The sequence below is a fragment of the Elephantulus edwardii genome, unplaced genomic scaffold (assembly GCF_000299155.1).
Source record: "Elephantulus edwardii isolate Elephantulus edwardi_28Jun2011 unplaced genomic scaffold, EleEdw1.0 scaffold00176, whole genome shotgun sequence".
NCBI classification, from domain to species: domain Eukaryota; kingdom Metazoa; phylum Chordata; class Mammalia; order Macroscelidea; family Macroscelididae; genus Elephantulus; species Elephantulus edwardii.
The window spans coordinates 4,755,724-4,780,749 of NW_006399926.1; the positions used below are offsets into that span (position 1 = coordinate 4,755,724).

Below are 25,026 nucleotides of genomic sequence, written 5' to 3' on the forward strand. Positions count from 1 at the left end.
ATCATGCTTGGGAGGGTTGAGGGACAACGCAGGAGGGGAAGACCCTCTATGAGATGGATTGATTCAGTGACTGGGGTAATCGGGATGGGTGTGTCAGGCGGTGCGGTTGGCGCAGGATAGAGCAAGGTTTAGGGCTGTTGTGCATAGGGTCGCTGTGAGTCGGAAACGACTCGGCGGCACATAACAACAACAACAACATATTAATGTAATACAAAATGCAAAAATGATCAAATAACATTGTAATTAGATTGTTAATAAAAGAAAATTAGGTATGAATAAACAAATGAAAAACCTGTGTGGTTTGTAATTTTTCTCTTAAAAAAAACCCCACAGGCCCTTAGCAATTTGCACAGTGTTCCCCCCCTAAAAAATGGAGGACAGATGAAAGGTTTATGAAAATCATTGGCAATACAGCTGGGATAACTTATTTTGTTAACTTAAATTTTCTTTTATTCTCTTGGTTGAAGCCTGGTTTAGTTTCTCAATTATTAAGTAAAAGAGTAAGGCAGGTGGGGTTTTTTTACAACTTTTGCATTATGACTTAAGTGAATTATAAAAGGCAACAGTAAGTTTCACAACAAAAAGGAAAGATGAGAGAGACACTTACTCTAAGAGAAAAATGCTTAAGCTATTGACAGACTTAGAGTTCTCTCCTAGGGAAAAGAGAGAAATTCTTAGGAACAGAAAAATGCAAGTTCAAAAGGTAGAATCCAAATGCATAGAAAAATTCATGTTGTTATGTGCTATCGAGTCGTTTGCGACTCATAGCGATCCTGTGTACAAGAGCCCTAAACGCCGTTCTATCCTGTGCCAATCTCGCTGTCTAAAACACATTCATTCCCACCACTCCACTCACAGAATTGATCCATCTCATCGAGGGTCTTCCTCTCCTGCGCTGTCCCTCCACTCTCCCAAACATGATGTCCCTCTCCAAGGACTAGTCAGTCCCTCCTTGCAACATACCTAAAGTATGTTAGATGAAGCTTCAGAATCCGTGACTCCAGGGAATATTCTGGCTTCACCCTCTCCAGGACAAACCTATTTGTTCTCCTAGCAGTCCATTCAACACTTTTCTCCAACACCACAACTCAAAGGCATCAATTCTCTTTCTATTATCCCTATTCACTAGCCAACTCTCCGATGCATAGCACGTAATTGCAAAGGCTATATCCTGGATCAGGCACACCTTAGTCTTCAGCCTGATGTCGTTTCACTTCGGTACTCTTTAGAGGTCCCTCATGGCTGACCTTCCCAATGCAATTTGTGTCCTGATTTCCTGGCTGCTATTACCAAGAGTGTTGACTGTGGAGCCAAGCAAACTAAAACTGTTAACTATCTCAATCTCTTCACCATCCATACTGATGTTGCCAATTGGCCCAGTGGTGAGAATCATAGAAAAATCTATGGCAAACAAATCAACGTGATTATTAAAACTCTTGATTTTTCTAAAATTATCTCTACTGGTTGATGGCTGGTGATTATATTTGAAATGGATTTTTAGTATCAGATTAAGTATGCAGATTTTAACTCACCTGAATAGAACTTGATGTCCCTACAGAGATACAAGGAAGGTACAAATAGAGTGAAAATAATCAGATAGGGATTGTATTAAGAAATGAGGTGTTTGTCATGTCACTGATACTGATCCAGGTGTGGATACTAAAAGTTGCTTTGTATTTTGGAAGAGAATCATCAAATGTTATGGGTATAAATGTTAATTTAATGGTTGAGGTGATTTTAATGTTTTTCTTTCCAGAAAATAGGTAGTGAAATTTCCCAGCACACTTGAGAGGAACATACATTAAAATTCTTGATAAGGTTCGTGATAAAGGTAATTTTGGAGGTGGTATGTTATCCAGTGATTCACAGTGTTCAGTGGGAAAGTGAGCTACCTGCATAGAAAAGACTGGTCTCGAAACATCTGTTCCATGTGAGAGAGTAAATATTTGATTAATAATTCCATCTGTATAGCATTCCTGGGTAGTATAAGCATTAATATGGTTGACTGTTAACTGAAGTACTTTAGAAGAAAGACTTGGTGATCTACTTCTAACAAATCAGTCATTGAAAACTCTGACACATAATGAAAACTGTTTCCTTCCAAGGAAAGAAAAAACCTTTCTGCTGACACACTTGGAGTCATGTGAGTCAGAATTGACTGATAGCAACTGGTTTAGTCTTATATTGAAGCTTTTGAGAGTAAAATGTAATAGTAGTTTGAAACAATACTTGAATCAGTAGACATCTTTATGGCCTCCACAATAATCTTATTTTCTGTAAGCCCACACTGAATGAGGACATTAAAGAAACTACAGGATAGGACAGGGTTCACATCTGTTATTCATAGGGTTACTATAAGTTGTACTTGACTTGGTAGTACTGAGTAACAACTAATTTGAGAAAGGAGTTTGAGAAAGTACTGAGTAACAACTAATTTGAGAAAGGAGTTTGTGAAAGGGCATCTGTGGGAGGCACAGTTAATCATTCTTAATAACCAAAAGGTTGCCATTTCAGACCCATTGAGAGACACCCAGTGGGGGTTGGGGGAAAGACCTGATGATCTGCTTCTGACAGGCTCAGCCCTGTAAACCTTTTGGAGTACATCTTTATCAGTGGAGTTGCTATGAGTCAGGATTGACTCAAAAGCAGTTGGTTTGCTTTTTTATTTTGGTACTTTGAGCAAAACAGTGGCTTCTAATTTAATACTGCCTCAGGACAGAGTCTTGTTCTTACTTCCTCATAAACTTGTGTAGAACCAAATCTATATTTTGTTTTATCAGGCATTGTACTTAATATTTTGTTTTAACCATAATGTTAAGAAATATTTTCAGTTGTAGATATTTCAATATCAAGCAGTTACTAATTTGTAACTGTTGGGTAACTAAAGAACTCTGATGGCATAGTAAATTGCATGTTTTGTTATTAATTGAAAAGTCAGAGATTCAAATATGATAGGTTCTTGAGAAAGATGGGTGGTTTCTTTCCATTTATGGATTTGTAGTGTCAGAAACCCAATGGAGGATTGCTGTTAGTGAGGCTTGACCCAGTCAGTGGTAGTGACTAAACCAAGTAAGTGAAGACAGATCTTATTTCCCCTCTGATGGAGAACGTCTTTTATTTTAGCTAATAAGCACACATAATCTATTCTTAGAGACAGAGTCAATGTATACTTTGAACTTATTTCTTAGTTCATGTGCCAGGCTTTAGGAAAGGAAAATAATTTTTAGGACTGATTACATGATACACCATTTATAAATATGTAGGAAGTAATTCCTGCCGCCTGAGGGTTGACATCTTTTGACTAGTTGAGTTTTTCCACACTTAATGGCTGGGGGGGGGGGAAGAAAGTAGATTGTTGGTCATAGTACTGAGCTTTTTATTCTGTGATTTGATTTGTTATTGTAGCAATAGTATTAGAAATTTATGAGGTGATTTTCTTTTTCCTCAAATGGACTCAGCCTTACTTTTTTTTTCTTACCAATTTTTTTAATTGAGATTTTAATGAAAGTTTACAGAGAACTTGGATTTCTATTAATTCATTGTTGCACATTTTCCTCCCTGCCCACCCCATCCCAATTCGCTTTTTTCTCTTTGAAATAAAAAATTTTATTGTTGTACAATTCCCCATTCCCACCCCAGTCCAATTTTTCTATGCATCTCTTATTCTGGACTCTTGTCATACAAAATAATATCTAATCATATATTCCTTTTAAGCAGTTCTTTCCCTCTTCTGTTTCAATGCAGTGTACATTATTTATCCCCTCTTTCCTTAGTTTCCCCCAAATCCTGATGTCCTGTTTTTTTTTTAAAATTTATTTTATTAATTTTAATGAACATTTACAGAGATTTTGAATTTCCATTCATTCATTGTTGCACTTTTCTCCCTGCCCCCCCCCCTCAGTTCGCTCCTCTCTGAAAAGTAAAAGAAAATTTCTTTCATTGGTATACCCGCCCTAGTACACTCCACTATGTAAACTTAATTCTGGATTCTTGTGATAACCATAATACCCTATCATATATTGTTTTTAAATTGTTCTCTCCCTCATCTGTTTCAGTGCAGTATACATAACTGATCCAGTTTTTCTCAGTCTTACCCCAACTCTGATGGCAGTCCCATTCTACAACAGTGGCACCATGCAGTATTTGTCCTTTTGTGACTGAGATACTTCACTCAGCATAATGTCCTCCACGGTCACCCATTTTGAATAATATTGCATGAGTTCCTTGTTTTTTCAATGCAATGTAGAATTCCATTGTGTGAATATACCACAGCTTCTCTAGCCATTCGTTTGTTGATGGGCACTTAAGTTGTTTCCAACTCCTTGCTATTGTGAACAAAGCCGCAATAAACATGATTGTGCATATGTTTGCTTGGATGTCGGTTATGGTCTCTTTGGGGTATATTCCCAGTAGTGGAATTGCTGGGTCAAATGGTATCTTTTTTTGCAACACTTTGAGAAAGCGCTACACCATTTTCCACACCATTTTCCACTTCCACCAACAGTGAATAAGGGTTCCAGTTTCTCCACAACCTCGCCAGCATTTGTTGCTTGCTGTTCTGTTAAATTTTGCTATTCTGACTGGGGTGAGATGATAATTCATAGTTGTTTTTCAGCCTCACTTTTGTCTAGTCGTTCTGACTCATAGTGATCCTCCATTGAACTTCTAAGGCTATAAATAGCTTCAGGAGGAGACTGTACCCTTGGACAGCTGATAGACTCACGTTACCTGACATATAGCCCGTTAGTTAGCTGTGCAACACCCTATGGACTGTGCTACTAAATTTCATTCAAAACAGGGTTAGAGGGAGATAGCAGTCAAGGAGTAAAAGCTCAATAATGTGAACTTGAATTTTTTTTTAAACACCAATGAATATCTTATGAATTTTATACAAAATAGGTTAAAATTATAGCTATGTTTAATTGTAAAATTGGCTTCTTAAAAAGTAGGTCTTGGCGAGCTCTGGTAGCTTAGTGGTAGGAAACTGCACTGCAATCCCAGAGGTGTGCAGTTCAAATCCACCAGATGCACTACTGAAGAAGGAGGAGGAACAATCGCCTCCTGTACCAGTCAGATCCAATTTGACGGTACACACATACAAAACAAAACAAAAAACAAGAAAAGGTAGGTCTTATTTTTCAACCTTAGGACAGGCACTAAGTTGAATTAACTTTTTCTTTGAAGTGAGGAATGCCAAACCCTCTTGCCATCAAGTTTGTTCTGACTGACTTTTAATGCCCCTGTAGGGCAGAATAGAACTGCTTCTTTGTGGAAACAGATGTCATATCTTTCTTTTGAGGTACATTTAAGTCACCAGCCTTTCAGTTAGCAACCTTACACTTTAATCTCATGCCACCAGCGCTCCTTGGAGATCACAGAAACATATTAAAATTGGCATCAACTTTAGTATTTAACGATTTAAAACAATTACATGGAATAAAAATTGACAGTAGAAACCTGAAAGTTTCAAAAATAGTAGAGGTCATATTGGAAGCAGGAGTGGCATCCACTTCCTAAATAACATGCCTCCAGAAATTCTATGACCTTTAATAAATGTCAGTAGTTACAGAGGAGCTTCAGGCCTTTTGTTCATAAGGTTGCTATGAGTCATGCTGAATTTGAAGGCAATCAACAACAGAGGTCAGTGAGAATAGTTGTACAACTTGAAGAATGTAATCAGTGTCTTTGAATTGTACATGTAGTAATGGTTTAACTGGCATGTTTCTTTTGTATATTACCAGTGATAATATCAGTTATTTTTAAAACTGGCATAAATATTAGCAAATTAATTATAAAATTTATGAAGTACAAAGATGGATGACTATATTTAGCTATGGTGTTTGACTATTTTTGATACTGAAGAGTTTTTGCTTTCATATTTCTTTTTTGGTTTTCTTCTTTTATTGGAGTATCTGCAAGCTTTTAATTAATGTAATTTAGACTATTTTTTCCTTTTTTAATCCAGAAGAATAATTACCTCTTTATTAGAATCTTCCCCCTACCCCCTTTTTCTTGTGTACGGTCAAATCAGATTCGACTGGCACAGAAGATTGTCCCTCCTTCTCCAGCAGAGCATCTGGTGAATTTGAATTGTGTGCCTTCTGATTTGCCGTGCAGCTTCTTGCTAGTAGGCCACCAGAGCTCCCTTCTTTCTTATGATCTTAAGCCTTTTTGGTTTGACCTTTTCAGATATTTTACTCATTAGATCTTTAAGTATGTATGCAGAGAATGAGTGTGTGTGCATATGCGCATGGACACGTACATATGTACATACTTCACTTTCAAAAGAATTCTTACATAAACTCTTCTGTGAGTGGAAATCCTGTGTGCCTGTCAGAGTTCATACTTAAAATTTCAGTTGTATTTGGGTAGCATTACTTTTCATTTAGGGGTTACAGGGAGAGTAGCAAGGCAAGCATAGTTATCCTGGAGAATTGGACTTTTGAATTTTTTTCCATCTTTTTAAAAAATTAATTTTAATGAAGTTTACAGTGATTTTGTATTTCCATTCATTCATTGTTAGACTTTTCTGCCTCCCCACCCTCCCCCCAGTTTGCTCTTCTCTTTCAAAAGTAAAAGAAAAATTCATTCATTGTTAGACAGTCCCTCCCCCTATGTCCACTGCACTATGCAGCCTTTGTTCTGGACTCCTGTCATGCCAGTAATACCTAATCTTAAATCCTTTTTAAACAGTTCTTTCCCTCCTCTGTCATTGCAGTATAGATAATTTATCCCATCTTTCTTAGTCTCCCCCCCCAACCCCAGTGTCAGTCCCCTTTTACAGCGGTGGCCCTATGCAGTATTTGTCCTTTTGTGACTGAGATATTTCACTCAGCATAATGTCCTACAGGATCACCCGTTTTGAATAATATTTTCATGAGTTCCTTGTTTTTTAATGCAATGTCGTATTCCATTCCATACCACAGCTTCTCTGTCCATTCATTTGTTGATGGGCACTTGGGTTGTTTCCATCTCTTTGCTATTGTGAACAAAGCAGCAGTAAACATGGGTATGCATATATCTGCTTGGGTGGCAGTTCTGGTTTCTTTGGGGTATATTCCAAGTAGTTGAATTGCTGGGTCAAATGGTATTTGCAACTTTTTGAGAAAGCACCATACTGCCTTCCTTTGGTGGCTGCACCATTTTACACTCCCACCTACAATGAATAAGGGTTCCAGTTTCACCACAACCTTGCCAGTGTTTGTTTGCTGTTCTCTTAAATTTTGCTATTCTTACTGGTGTGAGATGATATCTCATAGTTATTTTGATTTGCATCTCTCTTAGAGCTAGGGATTTTGAACATTCATGTGTTTCTTTGCCATCTGAATGTCTTTAGTGAAGTGTCTGTTTATATCCTGTTCCCATTTTTCAGTTGGGTTGTTTATCTTGTTGTGGTGCTCGAGTATTTTATAAATTCTAGATATAAGTCCCTTAGCTGACATGTCATTACCAGTTTTTCCCCCAGTCTGTAGCTTCCCTTTTTACCTGTTGACAGCATCTGAAACCTTGGACCTCATATTTTGGATCATGGTTTCTTGTTTTTCCAGTGCATCTAATGCCTCGTTAGTTTTATTTGCATTGTTTTGGATTGTTTTTAAAGCTCCTCCTGATTTTTACTTGCAGTGTCCTGTAATTCTTCAAGTTTGTTTTTCATCCATTGAAAATATTCAATCATTGTTCTTTTGACTTCTGTGTTAGAAAGTTTAATCAGACTTTCTGGCTTCAGGAAATCCATTGCTATCTGTGTCTCTTTTGGGCGGGGGGGTAATATATTGCTGGGGCTTGTATGGGGAGTGAGGTAGTCTGCTTCTTTTGGGACATTGCTGTGGTAGTGTGTTTCATGCCCGAGACAATAGCTGGTTATTGATCTGACGTCACTGCACCAGAGGAGCGTTGGGCAGGCACACAAGCAGATGCATGTAGGGTGGGTGCACACATAGACACACACTTGGTGGGTGGGAGATGCACATAGGAGGGGATTGCGGCAGAGACCTCACTCATTTTCCCACTGTCCTGCCTGCTTCTGGTAGGTGGGTCCCACCAAGACTCACTGCTCTGTCCTCTGGCTTGCTTCACTCACAGAGGCTCACTCTACTCTGCCGACATTTGCTGTACCCCGCCTGTGCTTGCTTTTCCTGCAGTTCTCAAGTGTCCCTGTTGATCCACAGCAATGTTTTGAGAAGCACCTATATGTTTGTGTCTTGCAGGCCTCAGGTTTGAGAGCAGTTTGTTCCCCAAAGTACCTGAGTGAGCATGGGGGAAGCCTGTTGTTCCCTTCTGGAAGTGGCTTCTCACCTCTGTCAAGGGGCCAGGACCTCTCTATTGCCTGAGTTTAGGGGTCCCCCGTGGTCAGGCCAAAGAGGAGTTTGTTCCCCAGAGTACCTGTTTGCTCCTGGCTGGTGCGTTCCACAGCAGCTCAGCAGGCAGGCTTCTGACTGGAACTCAGCTGGCAGCTTCTTGGACCTACCGCTCACTGCTCCTTAGTTAAGGGGTCCCACATGGTCAAGCTAGACAGCAATGTTTACCCCAAATAACTGTGGATGTAGTGCAGGCAACACTGTCCCACACTCCTTACTGCCATCCTGCACTCCTTCCTGGACTTTTGAATTTTGACCAAGAAATGCTTAAAACATCCTTGTATAATGGAGCCAGTCTTTACTGTTAGCTTAATGACTTAAGTTCTCTTAATTTCACTGAGTTAATTTCTGTATCTATAAAATGGGGGTGAGATCTTTACATGTTTAAAACATTAAATGCTCAGTATATGTCAGACTTTTTTAAAATTTATAACTTGCAGTTCATACAGTTAAGTACACTTTGATTTTATCTCCCTCTTCCTTTTTAGAATAAGTAGCTTTGCTTTTTGGTAATGAATGATTAATTGAAAGTAGGGCATATTTGAAGATGGTATAATTGTTAACTTTTCAAAGTTGTAAGGAAAAATACCAGCATTTCTGGTACCTCCGTATTACTAGTGATCGGATAACTCATTTGTGTTGATTAGAATTAGTATCTACAGTAGTAAACATACCAGCAGTCATGAGGATGGCCATGTTAGAGCAACATCTCATTCGGTTATACCAAGATTATTGTAGGTTGGATATGACTCAACAGTAGTTAACACCATTTACCTACTTTAACCTCTATAATACTGAAATTTTTGAATAATTAACTGATGATAGGAATTCCTGAGTGTTACAAACAACCTCAGACTGAAAGGTTGGTGGATCAGGTCCACTCAGAGTCTCCTCAGAAGATGTTGTTGTTGTTGTTGTTGTTATGTGCCATCGAGTCGCTTGTGACTCATAGCGACCCTATGTATAACAGCCCTAAACTCCGCTCTGTCCTGTGCCAATCACACTGTCTCTAACACTCCCATCCCAATTATCCCAGTCACTGAATCAATCCACCTCATAGAGGTCCTTCCTCTCCTGTGCTGTCCCTCAGAAGATAGGCTCAATAAATAGCTTCTAAAAAAATGAGTCATAGAAGACTATATGGATCACCCCATCAGCGAAATCTGGTGTCCAGGACCTCTCCAAAGTGTTAGAGAACAGTCATAGCAGACTAAAGACCGAGGTATGTGTGTGTGTGTGTGTCCCCCCCCCCCCACTTGGGAGTTGATGAAGCAAATGAATTTACATCCTACCATTTGTACATTTTAATTTTTAACATTTAACCACAATGTACTTGTACTTTCCCCAGTTCCTCCCGGTAATTGTTTCCAGTAATCCTTTGGTTCCTGCCCCTTGGGCTTTATCCTTGGGTAGTGGATGCTGCCCTTTTGTCCTTATGTGATTGATTATTCTAAGGAATGAGTGTCTCTGTGGTGTTCCCTGTCACCTTATGTTGTTGTCATAGGTGCTTTCAAGTTGATTGCCAATTTTAATGACCCTATGAACAGTAGATCTCAATTTTGCCCTATCCTGTGCCATCCTCATGATCTCTGTCGTGGTGAAGCCCATTTTGGTATTCATTGTGTCAGTCCATCTTATGGAGTGTCTTCCTTTCTTTTGCTGATTCTCTTATCTTTCCCAGCATGATGTCTCTAAGAACTGATTCCTGAAAATATGCCCAGGATAAGTCAAAGTTTCACTGTCCTGACCTCTAAGGAGGTCACTTTCAAGACAGTTACACTTTTTTTTTTTGACAGTTACACTTTCAAGACAGAGTTGTTTATTCTTTTGGTAGTCTGTGATATTTTACCTTGGAAAATCTGCTGGATAGCCAGCTGTGGGTCATTTCCAGCTTGATGGCACCCATCAACAGTGGCATGGTATGTTCAGTACTCTTTACTAACACCACACTTAAAAGTTGTCAATTTTTCTTCTGTCATCCTTTTTCATCTTACTTGGTTCCACAGACAGCAGCCTTGGTACCAGCAGTCCAGGAAACCAGGAGCCTTATTGTACTGCCAAAATCTACAGTCAGGGACCTCTCCAAATTATTGAGGAGCAGTAATGTCATTTTGAGGACTAAAGTGCATCTGATTCAAGCAATGGTCTTTTTAATCCCTTGCTATGCATCTGAAAGCTGGACAGCGAATAAGGATGGCAGGAAGAGAATTGATGCCTTTGAGCTTTAGTGTTGGAAAAGAGTACTGAATATCCCCTGGACTGCCAAAAGAACAAACAAATATGTCTTGTAGAAGGTGCCGCCAGAGTACTGCTTGGAGGCAACAATAATAAAGCTCATTTCACCTACTTTGGGTTTGTTTTTAGGAGAGGGATATCATGCTTGGAAATGTGGAAAGTAGATTAAAGAGAGAAAGATCCTTAAGAAGATGGATTGACACAGAGTCTGCCGTATTGGTCTCAGGTGTGTCAGAAATTATGAGGAATGCACAGGATAGGACAGGGTTTAGATTTGTTGCTCAAAGACTCACCGTGGGCTGTAATCAACTCAACAGCACCTAACAACAACATCCTTATTCATTGTCCATCTTTGAGATGCATAGGAAGCAACTGGAAAAACCATGGCTTGGATTAGACACACTTTAGTCTTTATTATTTTATACTGGTTTACTTAACAAAGTTTGTATACATTGTTTTGCCCACTGGATCTTTCCTATTTCCTTTACCCACCCCCCACCCCCATTCACCCATCCTCAATCCTCTACTCCCACCCTTTGGATCCTCATACACTTTCTACAATAATGCTCTTATACAGTATTTATCCTTGTGGGATTGAGGAGGGAGACTCATAACCTGTGTTGTGCAGACACAACCTTACTTGTTGAAAGTGAGGAGGACTTGAAGCACTTGGTTGCAGAAGATCAAGGAATGCAGCCTTGAGTATGGATTGCATCTCAATATAAAGAAAACAAAGATTCTTACCACTAGACCAGTAGGCAGTGTCATGATGGGTGCAGAGGAGATTGAAACTGTCAACAGCTTCATCTTACTTGGATTCACAATTATTTCTCTTGGTATGAACAGTCAAGAAATAAGGAGACGCATTGCACTAGGAAAATCTGCAGTTAGGGACCTTTCCAAATTATTGAGGAATAGTGATGTCAGTTTTAAGACTAAAGTGCATCTGATTCAGGCCATAGTCTTTCTGATTACTAGCTATGCATCCAAGACCTGGAGAATGAATAAGGATGACAGAAAAAGAATTGATGCCTCTGAGCTGTGGTGTTGGGGAAAAGCACTGAACATTCCATGAATGGCCAAGAGAATGAACAGATATATCTTGGAGAGTGTGCAGCCGGAGTGCTCTTTGGAGGCAAAAATGAGGAGGCTTCGCCTCATGTACTCTGAACACGTTGCTAGGTGATGCTATTCCTTGGAGAGGTACTTGATGTTGGGAAGGGAAGAGGGTTGGCGAGGAAGGGAAGACCCTCAACCAGGTGGATTGACATGGTGACTGCTGCAGTGGGCTCTTGTGTGTCAGGAAGTATGAGGATGGCACAGAATAGGACCCGGTTCAGATCTTTTGTACATAGGGTTGCTATGAGTTGTACTCAGTGGCACCTGATAACAACAACAATGCTCTCTAGTCCCTCCCAAGTTAGGTAGTGATTTAAAAAAATCATTGCTTCTGCATGCTGCATAGTAGTCCATCATGTCAATGTACCATATTTCTCAATACATTCCATTGTGGTTGGACATTTGGGCTATTTGCATGTTCTTGCGATGGTGAATAATGCTGCTCTGAATATTGGTGTATGAGTCTCTGTGACTCAGTTCTCATTTTCTCTGGGTATATATATTTATTTTAAGCAGTGGAATTATCTGGGTCATATGGAATTTCCATGTTCAGCTTTGAGGAAACACTAACCTGCCTTCTGGAGTAGTTGTACCATTTTGCAATCCCACCAACAGTGTGTAAGAGTTTCTATCTCTCCACATCCTCTCCAACATTTATTACTTGCTGTCCTGTTAAACTTTGCTTCTGCTGCTGGAGTGAAATGATACCTCATAGTGGTTTTGATTTGCATCTCTCTTATTACCAGTGATTTTGAGCATTTTTTTTTCTAGAAATGTCTGTTGTTTCAAAAAAGTGTCTGTTGGCCATCCAGACATCTTCCTCTGTGAAAATTCTTTCCTTGTCTTTTGCTCAATTTGTAATTGTGTTATCAGTCTTTTTCTTGTGGAGGCCATGTGGGATTCTGTAAACTTCTGATAATGAGTCCCATGTCTGAAATGATATTGCCAAATGTTTTTTCCCTGTCGGTAGGGTTTTTTTCCCCCACTCTGTTGGAAAATGTTTTTGATGCATACAGGATTTAATCTAGAAGGTCCAATTAATCAAATTTATTCTCTCCAGATTGTGCATTTCTGGCTGTATTTGGGAATCTCTGTATCAAAGAGTAGGCTCTCTAAGCTTGATTCCAGTTTGTCTCTGATGAACTTCATGGTTTTGAACTTTTCTCCCAGGTCATAAAGAGGTACTTGGCAGCAGAATTCACCAGTACAACACATCTTTTGATTTCTTGACTACTGCAACTATGAGTGTTGATTGTAGATCCAATTAAAGTTACTGGCAACTTAAATTTTTTTCTCAGCCTATTGGTTCAGAGGTCAGGATACTTGTTTTCTTATTGTTGAGACATAATTCATATTGAAGACTTGGTTTTTTTATCTTCTGCAACAAGTGTTTCAAGACCTTCACTTTGTGCAAGCAAGTGTGTGTTATCTGCACAATGCAAGTTGTTGAGTCTTCCATCAATGGTAATTCCACATTCTTCATATAGTACAGCTTTTCAAATAATTTGTTCAGCATATAGACTAAGTAGGTATGGAGAAAGGTGAAGCGCACCTTTTCTTATTTTAAATTATGCAGTGTTCTCTTGTTCTTTTCAAACAACAGCTTTTTGATCTATTTATAAGTTTCACATAAGCACAGTTAAATTTTCTGGGATTCCTGTTCTGAATTTTGGCCGTAATTTTTTATGACCCGCATGTTTCTTATGACTGCTTTAGAGGACTGTCTATTATTTTAGTGAAAATTGAGATAAGGGGATGAATTATGTTTCAGGTTTGAAGGATGCCATAGTCTTGGAGATTCTACCAGTCTCTGCTGAACCAGTGAAACTGACCTTTTAAATGGTTTTTCAGCCTTGTGCAGTCCATTTCCCCTTACCCTTTCCAGGATCTTCTGTGCTGGTCCCTTTTAGTGTACTCGGTGGTGTCATCTAGTTCTTCTGATCTCTGGGTTATGGAAGTTTTGAGATTCTTATATGCCGTTTTCTTTTTCTTTGCCCCATTCCAGAGAGATTAAGAGTTGCATCTTGGGTGGCTTTTCACAACCTTTTGAAACTCCACTTGTTACTTACCATAGTAGGATGTATAGCATTGTCTTTGTGGACTTTGTTATGCCAATTGATCTTGATGTCCCTGAAGAATACAGTATTAAGACCCCACAACCAGGAGCTCATTCCTTCGGGTATTTGGTTATGTTTAACACGGTGCCACACATATTTTTTTCCCTCAATGTATTACTGTCATTTGTGGCAACGTGTTAAGGAGCTTTGTCCCCTATTGATTTTGCTATATATGCATTAACAGATTTATAGCAAATACTAATAGGAATATGGACATACTATCTGCCAAACCTGTGTATGGACATGGTTGTAGTCCCCATCTTTGGTGGAATGTCTTTTTATGTCCTCTGCCCATTGTTTAATTGGGTTATTTCTAGTAAAAGAACTTAATGAGGTATTGGGTTGTTTTTTTTTTGGTAATTTTAGAGATTAGTCTCTTGTGATAGAAATTGCTGTCAAATATTTTTTTTTCCTAGTCTGTAGGTTATCTTTTAAATTCTATTAAATCTTTTGAACACAAGGAATAAATTTTTAAAAGATCCCATGTCTAATTGTCCTCTTAATGTCTCATTTTTTGGTTATATTTGATAGGCTATTTAGTGTACTTTTTTTTTTAAAGTAAACCAATGTACAAGAAAAATTTTATTTAGTGTTAAGTACATTCCAATGTTGTCTTTTATAATCTTTATAGTTTTAAGTATTATGTGTAAGTCTTTGATCCATCTTGAGTTAGTTGTGTGTGGTATGAAGGATGGATTTTGTGCATTTTCTGCATATGGGTAAAGTTTGGTCAGCACCATTTGTAAAGAGGTACGTTTTCATCACTGTGTGCTAAAGATCACTTGACTGTACGTGAATGGATTTACTTCATGATTCTGAATTCTGTTCCACTGGTTTGTTATCTCTTGCTCTGCCAGTACTTTAGTTGTTAGGTATGACTACAGCACTTAGTGACCCATTGAATGAGTAAGTGATCTAAATCTTCTACTATCCTTTGCCATCCTCGTCATCCCTGATATCCTTGAGCCCATTGTTATAATCTGTGACCATTCATCTCGTTGAGGGTTGTCTTCTCTTTTGCTGACCCTCTGCCTTTCCAAGCATGATGTAATTTTCCAGAGACCAGTCCTTCCTAATGCCCAGAATATGTGAGATGAAGCTTTACCGTCCTTGCCTTCAAGGAGTCTGTTGGCTGTACTGTTTCGAAGACATATTTGTTCTCTTGGCACATTCCACAGGATATTACTCTTCTCCAACACCACAACTCAAAGGCATCTATTCTTCTGTGATCCTTAGTCATAGTTTAACATTCAGAAGCATAACAAGTAATAAAAGAGACCATGGATTGAATCATGTGCACAGTATTCTTTAAATTGACATCATTGCTTCTTAATACTTTGGAGAGGTCCTTGACAGCAGATTTTCTGTCTTTTGAATTCCTGACTGCTGCTGCCAAGGGTGTTGATTGTGGATTCAAGTAGAATAAAATAATTGCTGTTCAGTTTTTTCTCCATCTTATCATGATGTTGGAGAACTCTGGTGGACTTAGAGTTTAAGAAGCTGTGCTGCAGTCCACAGGCATGTGGTTTGAATCCATTAGCTGCTTTGCTGTAGAGGGATGGGCAGTCTCCTTGTGTGTGATTTACTGCCTCTAAAAACCCTCTGGAGGGTCAGCTGTGGATTCCAACTTGATGGTACACCATCACCACAACAACATGATGTTACTGATTGGATTTTTGTTTCTTGATGTTGAGATGTGATCCATATCAGGTATTTCAAGTTTCTTCACTTTCAGCATCCAAGGTTGTGTTATCATCATAAAGCAAATTGATGAGTCTTTTTCCAATCTTGATACTACGTTCTTTATAAATTCCAATCCTTTGAATGGACCAGATTAAATAGTTTTGGAGAAAGGTTCCAGTATTAGCACACTCCTTTATTGATTTTAAACTGTGCAGTGGTTTATTACTCTGTTCTAATGACAGCTTCTTGGTCAAGTATAGGTTTTACATGAGCACACTTTCTTCTCAGTGTTATCCACACAGTCTAATGCCATCCAATAGTCAATAAAACAGAAAAACATTCTTCTCATATTCCTCTGCTTTCAACCATGATTCATCTGATGTCAGTAATAATATCCCTGGTGCTATGACTTCTAAAACCCAGTTTGAACTTCTGACTCTTCTCTGTCAGTACACTGTTCCAACCAGTTTTGGATACACACATGTGATATTAATGATATTGTTCAGTAATTCCATGTTCTCTTGGACTACCTTTCTTGAGAATGCGAATAAATACATGTCTTTTCCAGTTGGTCAGTCAGTTAGCCAGATAGCTGTCTTCCAAATTTCCTGCACAGTGAGCATGTCCAAAGCTGTATCATTTAGTTGAAACATGTCAGTTGGTATGCTATTATTTCCAAAGCACTTAACTTTTTACCATGCCTTCAGTGCACTTTGAACTTCTTCCTTCATCACAATTGGTTCTTGATTATTATACTTCTTCCTGAAATGATTCTGTGTCAGCCAATTCTTTTAGGTACTGTGATTGTAGTATTGACTGTATTATTCCCTCCCATCTTCCCCCCCCCCCTTGATGCTCCCTGGATCATCCAAGATTTTGCCTGGAGTATTCTTCAGTATTCTGACTTGAAATTTGAATTTGTTTTTCAGCTCCTTTAGCTTGACAAATGAATGCCCTCCGAGTTTTTCCTTTTTATTTTGTAACTTCCACTCTTTGCATATTTTGTTTTAATACTTTGTCTTCTCAAGCTGCCCTTGGAAATCTTTTGTTCAGCTTTTTTTAACTACACTGTATCTTCTCTTTGTTTTGGCTTCTTGATGTTCTAGAACAATTTTCAGAGTCTCTTCTGTTTTAATCTTTCTTATCTTTGCAAATGACCCTTTGCTTTTTTCTGAATAATATCCTTGATGTCATCCCACAGTTCATCTGATATTCAATCATTTGTGTTCAGTGCTTCAAATTTATTCTTCAGAAGGCTTTTTTAATTCAGAAGGGAGGGACGCAAGGCCGTATTTTGTTTCTTGTATACTTACTGTTTTTAGTCAGCTTCAGTTTGAACTTGTATATGAATAATTAATGGTCTCTTAAAGTCAGTCCTGGCATGGTTTTGATTGCTGACATTGAGCTACTCCAGTGATTCTTTCCACAGATACGGTCATTTTGATTCCTGTGTAGCCCATCAGGTGAAGTCCATGCGTATAATCACGGTTTGTGTTTTCTTAAAAAAGGTGTTTGCAATAAATAAATCATTATACAGAATTAATTTATTAGATCCCAAACCTCATTTCTGTCACTATGTCCATAATTTCTGATTACCAGTCCTTTTTGTTTCTAGCTTTTATGCTTTAGTCACCAGTTAATATGAGTGCACATTGATTTCATGTTTGATCAGTTTTAGACTGCAAAAGTTGGTAAAAATTCTTAATTTCCTTCTCTTTGGCTTTAGTTGTTTGTATGCATATTTGAAAAAGAGTTGTGCTAACAGGTTTTCTTGTATATGTAGGGATATTATCCTAGCATTCAAATCACTGTGGTAGACTATTAAAATTGCTTTGTGTGTGTGTTGTAGGTTTTAAAAAATTACTATTAATTTTAATGAAAATTTACAGACTTTGGATTTCCATGAATTCATTATTGCACTTTTCTCTGTAACTCTTCTCTTTGAAAAGTAAAATTCTTTCATTGTTTTACAGTCCCTACCCCTAGGTCCACTCCACTATGCAGCCTTCGTTCTGGACTCCTGTCATGACAGTAATACCTAATCACATATCCCTTTTAAAAAGTTTTCTCCCTCTTATGTTTCAATGCAGTATACATTATTGAACCCAGTCTACCCCCAACCCCGAGGTCAGTCTTGTTTTACAACAGTGGCTCCATGCAGTATTTGTCCTTTTGTGACTGAGATACCTCACTCAGCATAATGTCCTCCAAGGTCACCCATTTTGAATAATATTGCATGAGTTCCTTGTTTTTCAGTGCAGCATAGTATTCCATTGTGTGAATACACCACAGCTTCTCTCTCCATTCGTTTGTTGATGGGCACTTACTTTGTTTTCAACTCCTTGCTATTGTGAACAAAGCTATAATAAACATGAGTGTGCATATATCTTCTTGGATGCCAGTTATGATCTCTTTGGGGTATATCCCCAGTAGTGGAATTGGTGGGTCAAATGGTATCTTTTTTTTTCAACTTTTTGAGAAAGCGCCACACCATTTTCCACAGTGGTTGGTTGCACCATTTTGCACTTCACCAATAGTGAATAAGGGTTCCAGTTTCTCCACAACCTCGCTAGCATTTGCTGTTCTATTAAATTTTACTATTCTTTCTGGAGTAAGATGATATCTCATAGTTGTTTTGATTTGCATTTCTCTTAGAGCTAGGGGTTTTGAACATTTCTTCATGTGCTTGTTGGCAGAATGTCTTCTTTGGTGAAGTGTCTGTTCATATCCTGTGCCCATTTTTTAATTGGATTGTTTATCTTGTTATGGTTAGTGTGATAGGTTTTGTGATTTGATAGCTTTCCTTTTAGTTTATAAATTATATGATGCCTATGCCAATAGCCAGTATGACCTATTTCAGTTCAGCTCAGTTTTCTAATGTTGAAGCTACTATTAGATTGCTTAGAGAAATTTTTCTTTCTAAATTACTATCTTTGGATTTTGATGTGCTGTTGAATCAGAACCAACACATAGATTGTTGCTCTCATACCATGTTGGGGTCACCATATTTTGCACTTCTCTGGCCAGCAAGAAATAGCCTGGGGACAGAGTGAACCACTCAAGACCTTAGCTAGTCCAGAAATAAGGGGAAAGGAACTAATGGCTGAATGTTCTCTTCACCTGTAATCCTTACAGCTTTTACTTTAGAAATTTTATAAGCGAAAAAAGCATGTTGACTAGAGTCACAAAATAGCATATTGTTTAATTGCTACTTGTATGTTGCCAGGAGGGACCAGTCCTTGGAGAAGGATAGCACAATAGGATGAGGACAGTGCAGGAGAGGAAGACACCAGATGAGATGGATTGATGGTAGGTGTGTTAGAGACAGTGAGATTGGCTTAGGATAGAGCAGGCTTCAGAGCTCCTGTATATAGGTTGCTAATGAGTCCTGATTGACCCTGTTGCTGACATAACAAAAACAACTGTTTCTTACTGGATGACTCTTCTTGTTTACCATACCGTATCCATATCAGAAGGCAGCCTCAGCCAGAGAATCAACATGTGCATTTACACATTCACAAAACAGAGTGTACTTTTGCCCTGATTACATTTTTTAGATTGTTTTATTGTTATGTGCCGTAGAGTCATTTGTAACTCATAACGACCCTATATACAACAGCCCTAAACCCTCCTCTATCCTTTGCCAATCTTACTGTCTCTCACGCACATATCCCCATTACCCCAGTGACTGAATCAGTTCATCTCATCAAGAGTCTTCCTCTCCTGCGCTGTCTCTCCATCCTCCTAAGCATGACGTCCCTCTCCTAGTACTGATCCTGCCTTGCAACATGTCCAGAGTATGTCAGATGAAGCCTCAGAATCCTTATCTCCAAGAAGCAGCCTGGCTTCTCCCTCTTCAGCACAAACTTGTTTGTTCTCCTAGCAGTTCATGGTGTATTCAGTACTCTTCTCCAGCACCACAGCTCAAAGGCATCAGTTCTCCTTCTGTCATCCCTAGTCATTGTCCAGCTCTTTGATGCATAGCAAGTAATTGCAAAGACCAAGGCCTGTATCAGGCTCACCTTAATCTTCAGACTGACATCGTTGCTCTTCAATACTCTGGAGAGGTCCCTGACAACAGATTTTCCCAGTGCAATTCATCTTTTGATTTCTTGGCTGTTGGTACCAAGAGTGTTGATTGTGGAGCTAAGCAAACTGAAACTGTTAACAATCTCAACTTCTTTACCATCTATCATGATGCTGCCAATTGGCCCAGTGATGAGAATCTTTGTTTTCTTGATATTGAGGTTCAATCCATATTGAAGGCTTCAGTCCCTGACCATCTGCAGCAAGCACTTCAGGTCCTTCTCAGTTTCAGCAAGCAGGGTTGTGTCATGTGCATAATGCAGATTGTTGATGAGTCTGCCTCCAATCCTGATGCCACACTTCTCCTCATAGACCCCAGCCTCCTGGATAATCTGTTTTGCATATAGATTCAAAAGATAAGGAGATATAGGACACATCCTTGACACACACCCTTCCCAATTTTGAACCATGCAGTGTTTCTGGGCTCTGGTCTGACAACTGCCTCCTGGTCCAAGTATAGGTTTTGCATAAGCACAATCAAGTGTGAAAGGTGACCTGACAGAGTATGGAAATTATCGAACAGTATCCTTGATAATCACTTGCAAGAAAGATTCTTCTCAACATTTTGTGAAAACTCTGATTGTCTACATCAACAGAGAACTACCTGAAGTGCAGGCTTGGTTTAGACGCCGCCGTGGCACTAGAGATATTATAGCTAATGCCAGATGGATCTTAGCTGAAAGCAGAGAGTACCAGAGGACTGTCTGTGTTTCAGTGACTGTGCAGAGGCATTTTACTGTGTGGATCACAACAGACTGTGACTGACTCTGAGAAGAATGGAAATCCTAGAACTTGCGCTCTTTAAGATTACATTCAACCCTTACAATAGCTGACCATTGGATTTTTTGAGGCTTTAAATCTCACAGGAGCATATTGTACAAGATGTAGATAATTTTTATGCCTTTTTAATCTATATTCTTTGGTTTCTAGAAACATTAACATTTAAGAAAACAAGCTGTTTGTTAATTATTCTGATGGAAATAGTACTTTTAAAAAGGACTTAGGATTTGAACTTTAGTGGCCCAAATAGGCAGGTGTTTGGAGTTGTATATTGACGATGATGTTGAGTGCTGTTGTGTTCATTCTGACTTAATGATTTTTATGTGACATAGTAGAACTTCCCAGTAGGGTTTTTTTGGTTGTAATCTTTATGGATGAAGATCATAGTATCTTCTGAGGTATGTTGATTCCTCATTCAGTGCTGTCGCGTTTATTCTGACTTACAGTGACCATATACTGGGTTTCCAAGGTTGTAAATCTTAAAGGGAGAAGACTGCCCATCTATCTTCTTCAGAGCCATTGGTGAATTCAACCTTGTGATTACAGCAGTGTACTCTCATACTACATCCCTTTGAAAAGTAAGGAAGCCCTGCCCTCTCTTTTGTTTTTTGTTACTGTTTATACAGAACTTAGTTCCTCAAAAACAAAGATTTTAGAGTCAAAGGTCTTAGAGTCAGTGAGTCTCTAAAATAATTTTGGGCATCAGTTATGACAAAAGACTATTGAAAAGAAATATTATTTTTGGTAAGCTAGAGTTCAGCAAAAAGAATAATACCCTTCATGAGATGGATTGACATAATAACCACTGCAGTGGACTCAAAATATACCAGCAATCGTGAAAGTGGTATTTGTTTATTCTGTTACACGGAAGATCATGGTGAATTGCTCGCTTGAATTTCTTACCCATCACTCTCTAATCCTTTCCTACTTTTGGGGGGAAAATGAAAACTTTCATAAGCTGAATGGAGACAGTTAAAAAAACAGAAAAAAAGAATAGGGGACTAAACATATATGTCTGTAGAATGACTTGAAATATGTGTGTGAGTGTGTAGGGGAAGGGACTGGTTTGCAAGAGAGAGTGTTCAGTTGTGACACAGGTAACTAGAGTAATGTTGCAGGAATACTGTAACTGGACAGAGCTATTCTTAAAGTATGTTTCAGAGGAGATATGTATATTCATAATTTGCTTCTGAACTTCAGTGTTATTTCTGTTAGCTGTGGATTCAGCTGCCCTGAATGGTTCTTATTGCTAGGGGAGTATGTAACTTCTACAGTTTTTAGAAAAAGTTTTTGGTGAACATCCTCGTCTTATCATTATCTATCTGTTCCTTCACACTTCAGTAATAGATAAAGGAAAGAAGTATGACTGGCAGGATAGTCACTTAGGATTGTGGTTTTGTTTTTTTCTTTCATTTGAAATTCTTTGGTGGTGGTGATGTGTTTTGGCTTTGGTAACGAAATAGTTAAAGCATCATGATCTGAGAGGAAACTAACTCTCATGAATGAGACAAAGTTTGGCACCAAGCCAGAATAATGGAGGGGGATAGTTAGGGTAGGGGGATTAACTGACTTTTGTACCACAAATGACTTTTAGAAATTAAAAGATAATTCCATGTCCTGAGGTTATAAACCGGCTACAACTGGTTTTTTTCTCCCCTCCCCTCTTTTGCCCTCGCTAAGCATCATGGGTAAAAGTAAGCATCCCCCTGTTTCTTTTGTTTTATATAACAGTACGCCATGTGATTGGCAGGGCAGTGCCCGTTTGGAGACCGGGCTTGCACAGGTCCTCAAGGGGGTTGGCACACATGGGGCCGCCCCTCTGCTACAGAAAGGATCTCACTTAAAATAGAAAAGGGAAAGAGAACCTACTCCCCACCCTCCAGAAAAAAAAAAAACCACAAAAAGTAAACCCATTTCTTATTCCTTCTTTTCTTGCTTTTTCTGTTTCCCCCCTTTCTTGTCTCCAATTATCCTGGCAGCTAAAGGAGGGAGCAGAAAAATGTATACCTGTAAGTATTTTTCAACCATCTTGCCTTTTTTCCTTTATTAAACATTCCCCCCCCCAAAGCAAAAGCTCAAAATTGCTCTGAGATTTTCAGAGATCTTTTCTGATGTTATAAAAGATAATATTCTGAAGTTTCTGATGGGATTAAACTATTAAACACTGTTGATTTTTGAAAATCTATGGAGGGGAATGATTATTTCTCATACAAAGCTTCTTTTGGTTTGGATCATCTTTCCCGAGCTTCATCCACTTGCTGTAATGTTCAGATTCTCTAACTCTCAAACTAAAGCTGTAAGAAAAATGTTAAACTAAGGCTTGCTTGCTTTCTTCCTTTTTTTCCTCCAAATTTCTTTTGTCTGTGGCAGTGATGGTTCTAACTCCCCCTTACCCTTACTCCCCCCTCCTTTTTCCATGTCAGTTCCAACCCTTCCCTGTGAATGGAGTCAACCAGCTGACTGAGTGCTGGCATCATGCCAGGGGCTGCAAAGCAATGAGAATGCGCGCACTCGTGTGTGTAAGTATATACAGAACACAAAGGAAAAGGCCTGCAGTCTAGGAAATCACAGCTATTATATAAGGAAGGCTGCGTCATCTCTGCTTGCTTGGACTTAAACACAGAGAGGTGGACGCAAAAAACATGAGAAATACCCTTTTGAACAACCCCTCTTTGCCCCTTTATTTCTTTGCCATCTTAAGCATCATCATCAACAGCAAAAATCAGGTATTTGTTTTGTAGCAAAAAGAGACATAATTTCTCTGTTGAAGTAGTAGTTACCATGTTCTAGTGGAAGTAATAAGTCTTTTGCAAGAGAAGTTCTGGGTCTCTTCTTCCTGACCCCGTTAGAAGGTGATATGCTTGAAGAAGACTAGAAAAATGGCTTAACTTGATTTAACAGCTGCAATTTGTCTATTGTTGGTGGGGTTTTTTTTTTTAGATTATGGAGGACTTAATTAGTGTTTGATATTTCAGACTTCCCAGGGTCATGGGGTGGGTAAGAAAGTAAGTACTTTTAAGGAGAAATAGAGAACCAGATAAATGGACAATAGTACCTGTAGGGTTTTTTTAAAAAATATTTTTTGTTTTATATATGATATTATAAAAAGGTGATATCCTAGAGCTCTGGTGGCCTAGTGGCAAGAAGCTCCACTGCAATTCCGAAGGCACACAGTTCAAATCCACCAGATGCTCCTCTGGAGAAGGAGCAGCAATCCCCTACTGTACCAGTTGGATCCGATTTGATGGTGTATGTACACACACACACAATAAAGAAATTTAAAAAAAAGGTGATATCCTCACTTTGCCACTGGCCACAAGTTAGAATTGTGCAAAAGGAAAATCAGCACATAAAAGTTGGACAAATTGGCGAGCTCTGGTGGCCTAGTGGCAAGAAGCTGCACTGCAATCCCAGAGGTGCACAGTTTGAATCCACTAGATTCTCTGGTGGAGAAGGAGGGACAATCTCTTCCTGTATCAATTAGACCTGATTTGATGGTGCGCGCGCACACACACACACACACACACACACACAGAAAGTTGGACAAACTTGTAAAGTTTGTCATAAATTTTAAAGATAACATACATTCATTCATTCATTTTATGTGTGTAACATCAAATTGGATCTGACTGGTACAGGAGGTGATTGTTCCTCCTTCTTCAGCAGAGCATCTGGTGGATTTGAACCACGCACCTCTGGGATTGCAGTGCAGTTTCCTACCACTAGACCACTAGAGCTCGCCAAATTTTAAAACATCGCAACTAAAAAAGAAAAAATAAAAAAGCAAACAAAAAACCCATGTTGCAAGCCTTGCAATTTTTCTAACCAAACCAGAAAATTTTATCTTTCATGTATTGCATGAAACTCAATATACATTTAGAAATGATAATTCTGCTCAGTTTACCATGATGCCTTCTCCCATTCTAGATGTAATGTTTGCACAAAAGAGCTTTTAATGTTAGCTGAAAATTATAAATAGGTGTATGATAATATGATAAATGAGGTGTATTAATGAAAAAGAGATACTATTGTTGTTCTTTATTTTATGTGAGTTTATCTTTGCTCCTGCCATTTGGCCTTTTGGAATAATGAGGATTTAGTATGAAGGAGCTTTCCTTCTAGTTTGTCCTGTACCCCCTGCTGTGGAGATGAATCTGGTTTATAGTGGTCTTCCTTCAAGTTCTTTATAGGAGAAGATTGCCCATCTTTCTTCTGCAGAGCAGCTTGTGGATTTGAACCCTGACTTTTTGGTTAGTAGCTTAACATGTAAGCTCCTTGGTTAAGCTCCTTGGTTTATCTTTATCCTATAATAATGGTTTATCAGAGAAATTTTGCTAATTGAGAACATCTATATTTGTGTTAGATAAATCTTAGAATTTGTGTTCTTTGACATTTTTGGTGGCAGCTCTAGTGGCCTAATTGTAAGAACTTGAGCTATAATCCCAAAGACATATGGTTCAAATCGACCAGTTACTCCTCAGAAGAAAGATGAGCAATCTCTTCCTGTGTGATTTACTGCCTCTGAAAACCAACTATAGGTTGGTCTGATTCCATACTCAACCACCACCACCACCACCACGACCGCATCTTCAGCCAACAGACCTTGAATGTTTTTTTGTAAGTCTTTTTGGAACCTACCAATGTGGCTT

The 25,026-nt window shown here is 38.8% G+C and overlaps 1 protein-coding gene and 1 pseudogene across 1 annotated transcript in view; one reads left to right on the top strand and one right to left on the bottom strand.

Annotated features, from left to right (window-relative positions):
• The window catches only part of LOC102867212, a 25,652-nt pseudogene extending 16,599 nt beyond the window's left edge, over nt 1-9,053 (bottom strand).
• Nucleotides 1-25,026, top strand: part of GATAD2B (GATA zinc finger domain containing 2B) — a 175,557-nt gene that overhangs the window by 70,134 nt on the left and 80,397 nt on the right. The gene's annotated exons all lie outside the window — the stretch shown is intronic.